Source organism: Sus scrofa, chromosome 18 (genome assembly GCF_054392235.1).
Source record: "Sus scrofa isolate SSC_HxYL_T2T_F1_AM1 chromosome 18, Sscrofa_HxYL_maternal_Yorkshire_Landrace_v2.0, whole genome shotgun sequence".
NCBI lineage: Eukaryota > Metazoa > Chordata > Mammalia > Artiodactyla > Suidae > Sus > Sus scrofa.
Window position 1 is genome coordinate 51673693 of NC_139400.1, and position 15440 is coordinate 51689132.

At 44.5% G+C, this 15440-nt stretch overlaps 1 long non-coding RNA gene across 1 annotated transcript; it reads right to left on the minus strand.

The window, feature by feature from the left end:
• Window positions 1–7574: 7574 nt before the first annotated feature.
• LOC146395041 (uncharacterized) lies at window positions 7575–8721 on the minus strand. The gene is made up of 2 exons (XR_014833221.1): window positions 8402–8721; window positions 7575–7919 (listed from the first exon to the last, which is right to left on the minus strand). It is a non-coding gene; the product is annotated as an uncharacterized LOC146395041 (long non-coding RNA).
• Window positions 8722–15440: the final 6719 nt, after the last annotated feature.

The following is a 15440-nucleotide window of genomic DNA, read 5'->3' on the forward strand; positions in this document are numbered from 1 at the left end:
TTTTGGTAAAGCACTTTTTTTTTTTCCTTTTCTTTTTAGGGCCATATCCATGGCACATGGAAGTTCCCCAGGCTAGGGGTTGAATCAGAGCTGTAACTACCAGCCTACACCTCAGCCACAGCAACGCGGGATCCAAGCCACGTCTTCAACCTACACCACAGCTCACAGCAACACCAGATCCTTAACCCACTAAGCAAGGCCCGTGTCCTCATGGATGCTAGTCAGATTCGTTTTTGCTGAGCCATGATGATAATTCCAAGTGCCTATATTTATAGTCCATCCTTCCTCACTTGGAGTTTACTCACAGTTGAGCTTCTGATGATATCACTTCTTGAAAGTGCTCTCACTGGGATCACCAGTGAACTCCTGTTTGGTTGATCAAGAGGATGCTTTTCAGCCCTCATCTTATTTGGCCTATCAGCTGTGTTTCTCTGTTAGACACTCCCTTCTTTAACTTATCTTTTCCCTGCATGCATTGAGTAGAACGGATATTGATTCAGCCACAGTTAAGAGAGCTAAAGAAATAGTTGCTTAAAAAGCACACTATTTTATTTCACATTCATGCCCATACTAGAACTGGGATTTGGGCTCTGCTCTGTGACATTGTTAGAGGCCCCAGTTCTTTCTATCTTGTTATTCCGACACTCCTAGGTGTTCCACCTGTGTGCATGGTCCAAGTGACGCTTCACCACAGCTTCATTCCACCATTGGAAAAAGGGAAAATACAGAAGGAGGACTTGCCCCTTCCCTTTGAAAGAATAACCTGTAGGGAGTTCCCTGGTCGCTTAGCGGTTAAGGATTCAGTATTGTCACTGCTATGGCTTGGGTCGGTCCCTGGCCCAGGAGTTTTTGCATTCCGCAGGTGAGGCCAAAAAAAGAGAGCGAATACTTTGTAGTTGCCCCCTTCACTTCTGCTCAGATCCCATTAACCCAAACAGAGTCACATGGTCATATCTAGCTGCAATAGCAGCTGGGAAAATAGTCTGTAGCTGGGTAGCCATGAACCACTTAAAAATTCTACCACCATAGAATGGAGAATGGGTGCTGGGGCAACAAGTATACTCTGCCCATTCCCACTTTGGTGACAACTCCTTTTCATTCTACTTTGTTAGCTTCTCTTCCTCAACCTGATCCTCAAATGCTGGCACCCCATACTCTACCCTCTGCTTTTCTCACTCTACATATCCTCCTTGATATTTCAAACCTAAAGGATGTCCTCCGTTTTACTCTCCTACGGCCCTCTTGAATCCTCCCCTCCTTTACCTGCTGTTTCTAAGGAAAAAGAGATCTGTTTTGATGTTAGCATTGCTTATCCATAGACAGAAGGTATAAGAGGAGAGGGAGGTTAGAAAGGGCTTCTCAAACTTAGGAGGATTAATTTTTTTTAAATGGTTTCCCGTTTGGGGTTACCAGACCACTATTTTTTAAGCATAGAAAAGTACAAGAAAATTCCATGGAGAAAAGCCATATGAATCTGAATTCCCTGGGAATGATTAATGTACTGCATGGCACATTATAAATTCTCTTATCTCATGGAATCTCCATAACAAATCCATAAAGGCAGTACCTTCTGCATACTCAGATGGGTGAGGTCACCTGCCAGAGTCACACAGCCAGGAGAAGCAGAGTCAGGACATGAGCATATGTGTCACGTGGGTCTGTACCATGTTCCCCCCGCCGGATCTTCTGGACGTGGCTGGTACTGTCACCAGAAGGAATACTTGGGGCAAAACATTCATAAAGGAGTCTAGTTGCCTGGGGGTGGGGGCATGCTCTATGGATGGGGACGGGTTCAGCTGCTGGTCTGTGGAGGAGCAGGGAGAGTGGAGAAGGTTGGGAGAGATGATCATTAAAACAAAAGTCCTAATCCCAGGGTGGGGGGCCCACAATCAGAAACTTGCATTGCAGGTCAACATCAGCTCCTGTATGGGGACCCCAGCTCTGCGGTGTCGGTATTACGGTCGAATGCTCCTCCTCCTACCTGAAGCTGTCGCCAGACTTTCCCTTAGCTGGTGTCGGTGGCTGTACCAGGTTTAAGATCTCCTGATGGCATCATTAACAGCTGGGCTTTGAGGGGAATTTCCTCTGCTGCTTTGAGCTTGTGTAGATGAAGGGACGGTATAGCCAATCCAGGGCATCCAGAGGCTCTTATGGTTCTGGGCATCACTGGGGCGTCCCTCCACCTGCCTCCTGTTCAGAGGATGCAAGGGCAAACTGAACGGAGGGTCAGTGGCATGTTTGGGGGCCTGGGAGGGAAGCAAGTGCCTTCCTCACCGTTTATCCTGATGTTGTACCTTCAATGATCTCACCTACATTCCTGAGGATGAGAATGGGGTGAGGAAGGGTCAAAATAGGGCTCAGGGCACCCCATTCACCCTCTCCAATAAGCAGCATTCATAAAACAATCACGCCCAGGGTCCTTCCTCCTAGAGTGGCCGAGAGGCTTTCAGAAATCATTACCACATGCATCATGCCTGCTTACTGTGCATCAATTACAAAATAAGAAGGAGAAAGAATAAAATTACCCATCACTTTGCCACCAAGACATAATATATGCCATCCAGACTTCTAAGCATTTAGAGATATGAGTATTTTAAAGATGGGGTCAGATCACAGATACGTTCTGTTAACCAGTGTTTTTTTTTCACTCATTCATGTTCTGTAAATATCTGTGACATTAAATACACTTCAACGACATTGTTTTCAATGATTGCGTAGTGGAATTCCCCGGTGTGTACCATGATATACTCAACTAATCCCCCTTCTGACCATTTAGGTCATTTAAAATCTGTCCTTTATAAATAATATTAGGACAAACACCTTTGTGATTTCCTTAAATTTCCTGATATGGAGCCAAATAATTTTTAAAGCTTTTAGTATAAAGTCTTCTCCAAATACGGTATATCTTTAATGCTCAGTTTTTCAGAAAAGATCTAAATGAAAGCCCATTGTTGGTATTCATTTGATTATACATTTCAACGTTATTGAGGTATACCAAGTGCTCCATCATTTTAAAGGCACAATTTGATGATCTTTATCAGGAACACACACCCATGAAATCCTCACCTCAATCAGACACAATGTTTCCATCAGCCACAAGTTTCCTGTTGCCGATTCTAGTATTTTCTAGTATTTCTAGTATTTTCCTCCCTCCACCAGCACTGCTGATCTGTTTTTTGTCACCACACAGGTTAATTTACACTTTCTGGAATTTTAAATAGTTGCTCGTATGGCCTGTACTCTTTTGCTTCTGGCTTCTCTGCCTTAGCATGATTTTTAGGGTATCAGTAATCTGTTCTTCTTTATGGCTGGTATCCATTTCATGGTTATGCCTTATCTTGTTTATTCTTTCGCCCATTGATGGACATCTGAGTTGTTTCCAGTTTTTAGTTCATATGAATAAAGTTACTCTAAATATTTGTGTACTAGTCTTTGTGTGGACATATGTTTTCCTCTCACTTGTGTAAATACCTAGGAATGGAATGCAAGGTCATATAGAAGGTGGATGTTGAATTATTAGAAATATTTGTTATTTACTCCATGGACTTTATTTCTTAGAGCAGTTTCAGGTTCACAGCCAAATGTGCAGAGTTCCCATGTAACCTCTGCTGCCACACACCCACAGCCTCCCCTGCTATTAACATCCTGCATAGGAGTGTTATAACTGATGTGTTATAACTGATGCACCTACGTTGACACACCATTATCAACCAAATTCACAGTTTACACCAGGCTTTACTCTCAGTGTTGTACATTTTACGGGTTTTGGCAAATACATAATCACATATATCTACCATTATAGTATCACACAAAATAATTTCACTGCGGTAAAAACCCTCTGTGCTTTGCAGATGCATCCTTCCCTCCCCACTCCCACCCCCGGCAGCCATTGATTATTTATTTATTTTTTGCTATCTTCATCTCTCTCTCTCTTTTTTTTTTGCTAAAAATTTTTGACTGTTTTTCAGAATGTCATAGAGTTGGCATCATAAAGTGTAGAGCATTGTCTTCAGATTGGTATCTTTCCCTTCATATGCCATTGTTTCCTCCATGTCTTCTCATGGCTTGATACCTCATTCCTTTTCAGTGCTGAATATTATTCTATCGTCTGGATGTACCAGAGATTATCTATCCATTGACCTACTGAAAGACATCTTGGTAGCTTCCAGGTTTGGGCTGTTATGAATAAAGTTGCTTTAAAGATCCATGTGTAAGTTGTATGGACAATTGTTTTCAGTTCATTTGGGTAAATACCAAGGAGTGTAACTGCCGATTCACGTGATAGGAGCAGGCTTAGTTTTGTAAGAGACTGCCAATGATCTTCCTAAATGGTGTAGCATTTTGAATTCTCAGCAGCAAAGAATGAGAATTCCTGTTGCTTCACATCCTCCACTAGCATCTGGCATTGTCCGTCTTCTAGATTTTGGCCATTCTAATAGGTATGCAGTGGTATCCCACTGTTTTAATTCGCATTTCCCTAATGACATAAGAAGTGGAGTATTTTTTCACATGCTTATATGCCATCTTTTGGTCTTCTCTGGTGAGGTGTCTTTTTAGGTTTTTTTGCACAGTTTTTAATTAGGTTGTTTGTTTTCTTATTTTTGAGTTTTAAGAGTTCTTTGTATATTCTGAATGACAGCCCTTTGTCAGAATGCCTTTGCAAATTTTCTCCCAGTTCTGTGGCTTGTCTTCTCAATCTCTTAACAGTGTCTTTAAATTCTAATGAAGTCTGGCTCACCAATGATTTTTTCCATGGATTATGCCTTTGGTGTCATATTAAAACTCACTGCCGTGCCGCAGGACATCGAGGTTTGCTTTTCCTGTGTTAACTTTAGAAGTTTCATAGCTTTGCATTTCACATTTAAGTCTATGTTCCATTCTGAGTCCATTTTGATGAAGAGTCTATGTCTAGATTCACTTTTTTGCATGTGGAAGTCTAGTTGTCCCAGCACCATTTATTGAAAAGACTATCTTTTCTGCATTGTATTGCCTATGTTCATTCGTCAAAGATCTGTTGATTGTATTTATGTGGGTCTAATTCTGGGCTCTCTGTTCTATTTGTTTATTCTTTCACCAAAACACACTGTCTTCATTACCATAGCTTTGTTTTTTATTTTATATATATATATTTTGTCTTTTGTCTTTTCAGGGCTGCTCCCGAAGCATACAGAGGTTCGCAGGCTGGGGGTCGAATCGGAGCTGTTGCTGCCAGCCCAAGCCACAGCCACAGCAATGCAGGATCCGAGCTGTGTCTGCGACCTACATCACAGCTCAGGCAATGCCAGATCCTTAGCCCACTGAGCAAGGCCAGGGATCAAACCTGAAACGTCATGGTTCCTAGTCGGATTCGTTTCCACTGCGCCACAACGAGAACTCCAAACATAGCTTTATTTTATTTTACTTATTTTTTTTTTAATGGCTACACCCATGGCATATGGAAGTTTCCGAGTCAGGAGCTGAATCTGAGCTGCAGTGGCAACCTACACTGTATCTGTGACAACACCAGATCCTTTAACCCACTGTGCTTGGCCAGGGATTGAAACTGCACCTCCGCAGTGACCCAATCCGCTGCAGTCATACTGTTAACCTGATGGGCCACAGTAGGGAGGGTAATTATCATAATTTTATAGTAATTCTTTTTTTTTTTTTTTGTCTTTTTGCCTTTTCTAGGGCCACTTCCTGCGGCACATGGAAGTTCCCAGGCTAGGGGTCGAATCGGAGCTGTAGCTGCCAGCCTATGCCAGAGCCACAGCAACGCCAGATCCGAGCAGAGTCTGTGACCTACACCACAGCTCACGGCAACGCCGGATCCTCAACCCACTGAGCAAGGCCAGGGATCGAACCCACAACCTCATGGTTCCTAGTCGGATTCGTTAACCACTGTGCCACGTCAGGAACTCTTAAAGCAAGTCTTAAAGTCAAGTAGTGCCAGTCCTCAGACTTTACTCTTCTTCTTTGATATAGTGGTAGCTATTCTGGGTCTTTTACCTCTTCATATAAACTTTAGAATCAGTTTGTCAATATCTACAAAATTAACTTGCCAGTGAATGTACTTGACGTCACTGAACTATAATTTAAAAGAGGTTAAAATGGGGAGTTTCTGTTGTGGCGCAGCAGAAATGAATCTGGCTAGTAACCACGAGGATGCAGATTCCATCCCTGGCCTCGCTCAGTAGGTAAAGGATCCAGTGTTGCCATGAGCTGCGGTTTAGGTAGCGGATGCAGCTCAGATCTCATGTTGCTGTGGGTGTGATGTCGGCCGGCAGCTACAGCTTTGAGTCAACACCAGCCTGGGAATTTCCAGCAATTGTAGCTCTGATTTCGACCCCTAGCTGGGGAACGAACCTCCATATGCCACAGGTTCAGCTGGCCCGAAAAAGCAAACAAAAAAAAATGGTGAATGCTATGTATATTTTATCACAGCTAAATAAATACATAAGAAATGAAGGAAGAAATTAAGAGAGGAAAAGTTTTCCTTTAACTTCTTAGGGTCTGAAAATTAAACTGACAAAGCCAGATTAACAGGGGAAAAGCACAGTTTATTTAATATAAATTCTGTTAGGAGACTGTGGACTGAACCACCCACCTTGGCCAGGCACAATAACAGCTCCTTGCCTGACTCCTCTCACAGCAGGAGGCCCTGATAAAGAATCAGGTGCGACTCTGAAGACTGAGAGTCTGGGATGGGCCAATAGGAGGGAGGAGATGACCAACTTCCCAGAATCCTTGGTGCTGGAATCCATCTTGGCTGAGCAGTGCACCTGCCACCAAGAAGGACCCTGACCCAGACCAAGTATGGGCTGAGTGAGATGATTGGCCAAAGGCAACCTGGAAGCTATCTCCATTCCCACAAAACCTGAGACTGCGAGCCACATGGCAGAGCAGTTCTCCTGGGTTCGCTTACCCTGCTGCTCTCTGCCCAGGCGCCCCTTCCCAATAAAGTCTTTTGCTTTGTCAGCATGTGTGTCTCCTTGGACAACGCATTTCCAAGAGCCAGACAAGAGCCCATTCTGAGAGCTCTGGCAGGGGTCGCCCTTCCTGCAACAGTTCTCCATGATATGGGAGGCTTCTTATCATGAAGATTATGACTTGTTTTAGGGAAGAAACATTGTAGGGGGAGTAAGAGGGACCTTCTTGCTTTTGCCTTTTTTCTCAAGCTCTTTCAGATTAAAATATTTAATATTTTACCATTACCGAAGGTGCCACATTTTGGAGTAGACTGTCCTGATCCCTATCAAGGGCAAGTGAGAGAAAGAGGAAGGAAGAAAGGAAGGGGGAAAAAAGGAAAGAAGGAAGGCAAACATCTGTTTTCCAACACGGCAGCACAACTTGGTGTTATAAAAATCTATTAAAAAATAAGCCAGCCCATCTTCAGCCCTAGAACTGCGAATTCTCAACTGAATAAGAAAGTGTTTCATTTCATTTCATTTGCATATTAATGTAATGCAAATTCCAGAATGGCAGAAAGTGAATGGCAGGGAAAAAGTGCCACCAGCAGTAAACACTCAGTTAAGAAGTTGAACACAGCATGTCAGTGTGAAGGGCACGAAGATAACAGATGAGGAGACATAAGGTCTGATAAAATACAGAGTCAGTTTATTCCAAAGATCTAAGGACAGACAGAAATGTTACAACAGATAGCTGGCAGTGGGCTTAGTGGGCATGATGACAAGATGTGTCTTTGTTTAAAGTCCATGAGAGTTGGTGCTGGGGATGGTAGTGATATGAAAGGCGGGAAAGCACTGATGCTGTTGTGTCCAGGCTGCACGGAAAGAGCTGGAGGAAAGGCAACTTTTGACACCGTGCCCTGGATGCACCTGCAGCAAACTGAAATGCATCCTTAAAAGCCCACACTGCAGGAACGATTTGTTTCTGCAGTTTGATTGAAGGTTGGCGTGTTATTTAGGTTTCCTTTTTTCCTGAAAAGAGAAAACAGCTTTGTTTTGAATTGCTAAGCAGGGACAAAGACTTCACTGTTAGATGCTGGCACTGTCTGTAGATGCCGTCTGTCCCGGTCTGCCTAGTTGAAATTCATTAATATGTGAATTAACGTGCTACCTGTTCCCTGGCCCGCCTCTCTCCTGGCAGCCGTCTCCAGGCGCTGTTCTGGCGGGTCAATCTATCGGCTGCTCACTAAAGACTTGGAGGGAGAGTAGACTGAGGATTAAAGAGGTGCAGGGGAGTCGACAGCACGCTTGAAGGGGAAGGAATGGGAACTGGGCGGGGCCTCTGACGTTGACGCAGCCTCAGAGGCCCAGCCCCGCCCCGTGAGAGAGCGAGAGGAGGGGGCTGGGACCCTTCAGCCACGTCCACCAGGGGCCAGTGACCGGGCCCCAGCTGACACTGGAACTGCGTATTTGCATTTGGGGACTGGGATTATTCCCTCTCTCTAGCCGCTCACCTTTCAACCATCCAGGGCATTCTTTTCTGGGGTCTAATTGCGTGCGGTTAGTATAGTATGCGACAACGCCAGTTCTGAAGGCTATCCTCACAAAAGACTGCAAACCGGGTGGCCTAAAACAACAGACATTTATTCTTTCAGAGTTCTGGAGGCTGGAAGTCTGAAATCAAGGTGTCGGCAGGGTTGGTTCATTCTAAGCGCTAGAGGGAGAGGGGCGCTGCTGGCAGTTGCTGGCACTCCCTGGTTTGCAGCGGCATCCCTCCAACCTTGGCCTTCCTCGTCACGTGGCCTTCGTCCCTTGTCCCATCACTGCATCTTTTCCTGAGGGTACCAGTCGCATTGCATTAAGGGCCCACCCTGCCCCAGGATGGTCTCAAATTAAATAATTTCATCTGCAATGAACCCCTATTTTCAAGTAAGGTCACATTCTGAGGTACTGGGGTTAGGACTTCAACATATCTTCATGGGCGACACAATTCAACCCCTTAAAAGTGACTAAAGCTGAAGTTTTTCCCGGAGCATTAAGCTATCATGATGAAAGTGCAGCATTGCTTTGCAATCCATCTCATCTGTTCTTATCAAAAAACAAAAACAGGATAAGCAGAGTGGGGGACGGGGAAATGTGATTCTAATCGGAGGAAATATACACTGGGTTTAAATAGCTTCTCTTTTCAAAGGACTTTTCATTGTCAACTCATTGTTTGTCATATACACGAGAACATAGGACAAAGTTTTCTCCCGATTCCTGGGCTCTGTCAGCCATGAGTGGTCAGAAGGCTCATCCTTTGATGGTGATAAATTTGATCCTGTAATTATTATTTCTAGAGTAAGAAGGATCTCCCCTAATGTGATCCTGTTTGTTGGGTATTTGGGATTTAGAAATGTGTCCCTACCTTAGATAATGTTCAGTGCCTTAACTTTAATTCCCATGTGTGATCTTGGGATGTGTATTTTTCTTTTATTGTCTCTCATATTGCTCCATGCAGGGTTGCCACAAACTTCAATTTGTTAAAAAAAAAAAAAATGTAGTCTCTGTGAAGCACAATACAGGGAAGTGCAATAAAATGGAGTAGGCCTGTAATCTTCAAGTACATTTACATAAACAGATTTGACTGGGGCACCTGGATGGACACCATATAACTGAATACTCCTCATTATTTCAGCCGCCTTTTGGTCTTGGGGTTTTTCACCTTTTGTGGATGTCTTGAGCGGCTGTTAAATTGTCACTGGCTAGTGAAGAAAGAATGGATGCTTTTAAATAAGTCACATTGGAGTTCTCATTGAGGCCCAGTGGAAACGAATCTGACTCGTATCCATGAGGACGCAGGTTTGATCCCTGGCCTTGCTCAGTGGGTTAAGGATCCAGTGTTGCTGTGAGCTGGGATTATCGTTCACAGATGCGGCCCGGATCTGGCATCGCTGTGGTTGTGGTGTAGGCTGGCAGCTGTAGCTTTGATGCGACCCCTAGCCTGGGAACCTCCATATGTCTTGGGTGTGAAATAAATAAATAATTCACATAGGAAGGGGTCACAAACCCAAATACCACGGGGGCTGGCAGCTGACATGAATGAGTGCAGGGCATGTGGAGGGCGGTGAAGTTGGGGGCAACACAGAAGCCCAGACTTGGGCTAAAGGGCCCCCGTCCAGACTCTGTGCCTTGTAGGGATGTGAGCCACGTGGGACTAGATCTTCCAGCTTTTCAAGTGAAGCTGGAAAGGAAGAGTTTATGAGAAATGTCTTAATTGGTCTATAACAGCGATTAATTGAAAAGAGAGAGACAGAATACCATGAGGCGCAAAAGAAACATGTCCCTGGGCTTCAGAGAGCCTGAAGTTTTCTGCTTAATGTCTAGACCAGAGAAAGCGTGTAGGTGAGTCAAATCATGGAGAGGCGTGTAGTGACCAGAGAGGCCAAGATGAAAAGGACACATCCTGGCAGGTGCTAGCATGCATGTTTCAAGAAGCAGAATTAATTTCAGCAAAAGAACATCATCCATCACATGTATTGATTTGAATTTTGCTGGCTTTTGTTTGTTCTTCTTATTTGTACATCTGTCTTTGGTTTTTTGTTTGTTTTTAGGGCTGCACCTGAGGATATGGAAGTTCCAGGGCTAGGGGTCAAATTCGAGCTGCAGCTGCTGTCCTACACCACAGCCACAACACGGGATCCGAGCCACGTCTGCGACCCACATCTCAGCTCCCTGCCACACCAGATCCTTAACCTACCGAGTGAGGCCAGGGATCGAACCTGAATCTTCATGGACACTAGTCAGATTCTTAACCCACTGAGCCGTGACAGGAACTCCCGCCTTTGGTTTTATAGTTGTATAAGAATATGCTTGTCGATGTTTCAGAAAAGTCCTAATTTAAATAATTCAAATTAACAGTAGGGACCTCTGAGACATGATGTCCTATCTCATTTAATCTTCGCATAAATTCCTAGGAATATGTGTCATGATTTCCACTTTAGAGATGAGAAAACAGACACAAAGAGCTTCAGTGACCAACCTGAACCCACGCATCTAATGAAAGGCAGAGCTGGGATTTTTATTTTATTTTTGCTTTTTAGGACTGTACCTGTGACATATGAAAGTCCCCAGGCTGGGAGTCAAATTGGAGCTATAGTCACTGGCCTACACCACAGCCAAAGCCATGAGGATCTGAGCCACATCTGTGACCCACCCCACAGCTCACAGCAACACCAGATCCTTAACCCACCAAGTAAGGCCAGGGCTGGAACGCACGTCCTCTAGTGAACTGGTCAGCTTCATTATCACTGAGCCACAATGGAAACTCCCATAAGTGCTTGGAACAAGCTCACTGTTATCTAAACTGCCAGCATTCGGATCAGGTCTGTGGTTGGTGAGGAATCTTCTGAGAAGGCAGTGAGCTTGCATCCCTGATGGGCAGATTAGCTTTCTCTCTGTTCTGGGTCGCACAGAGCCTCCCTGGCTCTATCTGCGACCATGTGAATGGGTACCTGGCATGTGAAAGGCTTAGTACAGGTGCAGCCACACACCTGGGTCGGTGGGACCTGAAAGAGGTACCCAGCTAAAGACAGGAAAAACCAGGAAGGAAATGCAGAAAAATGTCAACTGTGATCGTCTCGGTGGCTGTAGCCTTAGGGGAGAGTAACATTTTCTTCTTTATACTTTTCTACAAATGAAAACAGTATATTGCTTTTGGTATAAAGAAAAATTACGTTTGAATAAAAGAAAAAATAATTTATGAAAAAAACCACTCCTGCCAGTGGGGAAGGAGTACTCTTGCCACACACAGCCATCTGTTACATCTTCCGAAGTGTCCCGCAGTGTGAGAAGACAATAGGAATCACAGATTGCATTCCGAGTAAAATCGGGACCATTGTGACAGCTGGAAGTGTTCCAAGGCCCTCGTGAAGGTGGAGGCAGCGACACACTCCTTGCTTTCTTCCCCACTGACTCATATCCAGCTCAGAACGCATACTGCTCCCTGCCCCGCAAGCCGAGGCTCCCCACCTCCTACTGATTGGCACATGCACAGGAAGGTCCTTAATCCACTGTGGTCGTCCTGGGTACCTGGCTCCTTTTGCCACCTGTGTTGCTGCTACTGTCAGTATCTGCTGCCAGATGTCCCCTTGGTGGGCTCATCCTCACGCGGCTGCTGCAGTGTGCGCATATGGACACCTCCCCTGGCAGCCCTTTAGAGCCAGCAGTGGCTCCTTCCTCCAGGTAGTAGCATCACTTTCCACAGAGGGGCCACACCCCCACATCCACAAGCCCCCAAGCCCCTCCTGGTATGGGGTCTGCAGCCTAACTCCGCCCTTCAAAGCCCCCATCTCAAATTCCTGGGCTCCGCTGTCCTGCTCCAACCTATGTCCATTTAGAATAACTCCCAACCCTCCCTAGACGGGTCCAGAAAGACCAAATCAAGAACCAGGTGGGGGCTGTCTTTTCAGCAGCCTTTAAAACACGGGGGGGGGGGGCAGTATACTGAAGAACACAAAAGCCTGACTCTTCCTTGTGAAGGAAGAGGAGGGTTTGCTGTTTTCTTCTTTTGTTCAGGAGGCTAAAGCAGGATACATCACTAACTACATAGATAACAAAATAAATTACTCCAGCTGCCAGGTGTACGGAGGTGTGGGTGAGAAGAGGGGACCACTGCCTCCTTCCAATATATTCTTCCAAGGTTGTGTCCCTTCAACAAATTTGTTTTGTTTTGTTTTTTGGCTGTACCCACATCATGTAGAAGTTTGATCCCGGGCCAAGGATCAAACCCATGCCACAGCAGTGACAATGCTGGATCCTTAACTACTAGGCCACCAGGAAACACAACAATTTTAATTGTAAAATGCACATATCATTGAATTTCTATCTTAACTGTGTACAGTTCAGAGGCATTAAGTACATATTTTGTGCAATCGCCATCACCGTCCGCCTTCAGAACTTTTTCATTTTCCCAAACGGACGCTCCGCTCATTAAACACTAACTCCCCCACCCTCCTCCCCCAGCCCCTGGCCACCACCCTTCTACCTTCTCTGTGACTTTGACTACTCTGGGTGCCTCACTTAAATGCCTTTGTACAGGATCTGTCTTTTTGTGATGGGCTTATTTCACTTAGCATAACGTTCTCAAGGTTCATCCATGTTGTAGCATGGGTCAGAATTTCCTGCCTTTTCAAGGCTGAATAATTTTCCATTGTATGTATAAACCACATTTTGTTTATCCATCTATGCACCAATAGACAAGAATTGCTTCTACCTTTTGGCTGCTGTCAATAATGCTGCTATGAATATGGATGTATAAATATATTTTGAGTCCCTGCTTTCCATTCTTTTGGGTTTCAACTACTTTTTTTGAAGATTCTATATCAACATAATGGTCATTAAGTCTTATGCTGAAAGATCTTAGGATAAAATTAAGAAGTGAGATGCAGAGAAGCTGGTCCCCCCAAGAGCAACTCCTTTTCTTTTCTTTTCTTTGTGTTAAAAATTGTTTTTTAATTGATGTATAGTTAATTTACATTGTTAATTTCTGCTGCACAGAAAAGTGATTCAGTTATGCATATATACACACACATTCTTTTTTAATAAATTCTTTTCCATTATCACAGGTTATTGAATATAGTTCCCTGTGCTTTACAGCAGGACCTTGTTATTATCCATTCTATGTATAATAGTTTGCATTTGCTAACCCCAAACTCCCAATCCACCCTTCCCTGACACCCTCTCCCCTTTGGCAACCACAAATCTGTTCTCTGCGTCTGTGAGTCCATTTTTGCTTTTGTTGTTGTTGTTGCTTTTTAGGGCTGCACCTGCAGCATATGGAAGTTCCCGGGCTAGGGGTCAAATCAGAGGCACAGCTGCTGGTCTACACCACAGCCACAGCAACTGGGGATCCAAGCTGCATCTGCAACCTACACGACAGCTCAGTGAGTGAGCCCAGGGATTGAATCCACATCCTCACGGGCACTACTGGGACTCGTTTCCACTGCACCCCAACAGGAACTCCCCATTTCTGTTTTGAGGATAAGTTCATTGGTGTCATATTTGAGATTCAACAAGGGCAGCTCCTTTTCATGCTCATTCCTCAGCTGATGGTGGCAATTCGGTGAGTTAGCTCTGCCCCTGACAGTGAATTTCGCAGTGATTGGCCACGTTGGTCATTGAAGATGGGCCAGTAAGAACTCAGAGAAGACGTAAAGAGAACTGGGATTTTCACTTTGTCCGGGAGTGGACTCAGATGCCTTCCCTGATCTCAGGTAATCTTGACGGATTCCCCCTGGAAGATCAAATGTTGACTAGGTCTCTCCAGGGCACATGAGGATTTGGGCTTGTCCCCTTCCAGGTGGTGTGGCCTCAACCAAAGCAGGAGGAAACCTCACTGAGGTGTAACTATAAGGCAGGGAAGAGGACATGAGCTGTCTTCACACCTTGGCTGCCTGGCCCCAAAGAGGGACATGATTTCCATAAACATCTTTGGACCATTTTTTTTTTTGGTCTTTTTAGGGCCAAAGTCACGGCATATGGAGATTCCCAGACTAGGGGTCCAATCAGAGCTGCAGCTGCTAGCCTACACCACAGCCACAGCAACATGGGGATCTGAGCTGCATCTCCGACCTACACCACAGCTCACGGTCATGTGCGATCCTTAACCCACTGAGAAGGCCAGGGATCCATGAGGATTCATGGACACCAGTTGTCAGGATGAGAACTCCCTTATTTTTTTTTTTAAATATGCCCTGTGTTTTTTTGTCAAACCAAGTAATTAAAACATTTTTAATACCCCCAGCATTAACAAAAAGTGGGACCACATCTGTTTTTATTTTTGTTTTTGTTTTGGCTGCCCCTGTAGCATGCAGAAGTTCCAGGACCAGAAATTAAACCTGAACCACAGCAGTAACCCAAGCTGCAGCAGTGCCAACACCAGATCCTTAACCACTGAGCCACCAGGGAACTCCCCTTATTTTTGTTTTTAAAAAACAAAGTCAGGTGTCTGAAATCTAAAAGCTGCTAACTCTAAAAAATATTTTTAATGAAAATATATATAAAAAAATTAAAAATAATAAAAAAAGAAAAGCTGCTAACTCACTGAAATACTTCATAGGGATTTCCTTATAAAACTCTGCTTTTCCCCAAACAACCAGGACAAAGAGAGGGAACAGGATCTTTGGAGGCAAACTTTCACATGACTGTTACTTAAGATGCCAGGTTAAAAGTCAACTCGATTTGAAGGCTAAATTTTAATAAACACTATTTTGATATGAAAGCAAACTGAATATATTATAGAGAAGAAGACAAATTTTCCATCCAGAAGACTGAGAGGAAATTGAAACTTAAAGCAGGCCATGTGGGTCCTGAGCCACTCTATGGAGGACCGAGGGGGAAGGTGGACCTTAGAGACATGCCTTAGGAAACAGCAGCCAGCCTGCCGATAGATGGCATGTGTCAGCGTCCTTGGCAAAGAAACTTCTATTGAATCTGAAGTTGTTTGGGCTCCTTTGAAAATACTGGTATTAATCCAAGTCTATTATTGCCATTGCATTTTCATTTCCTCTTCTC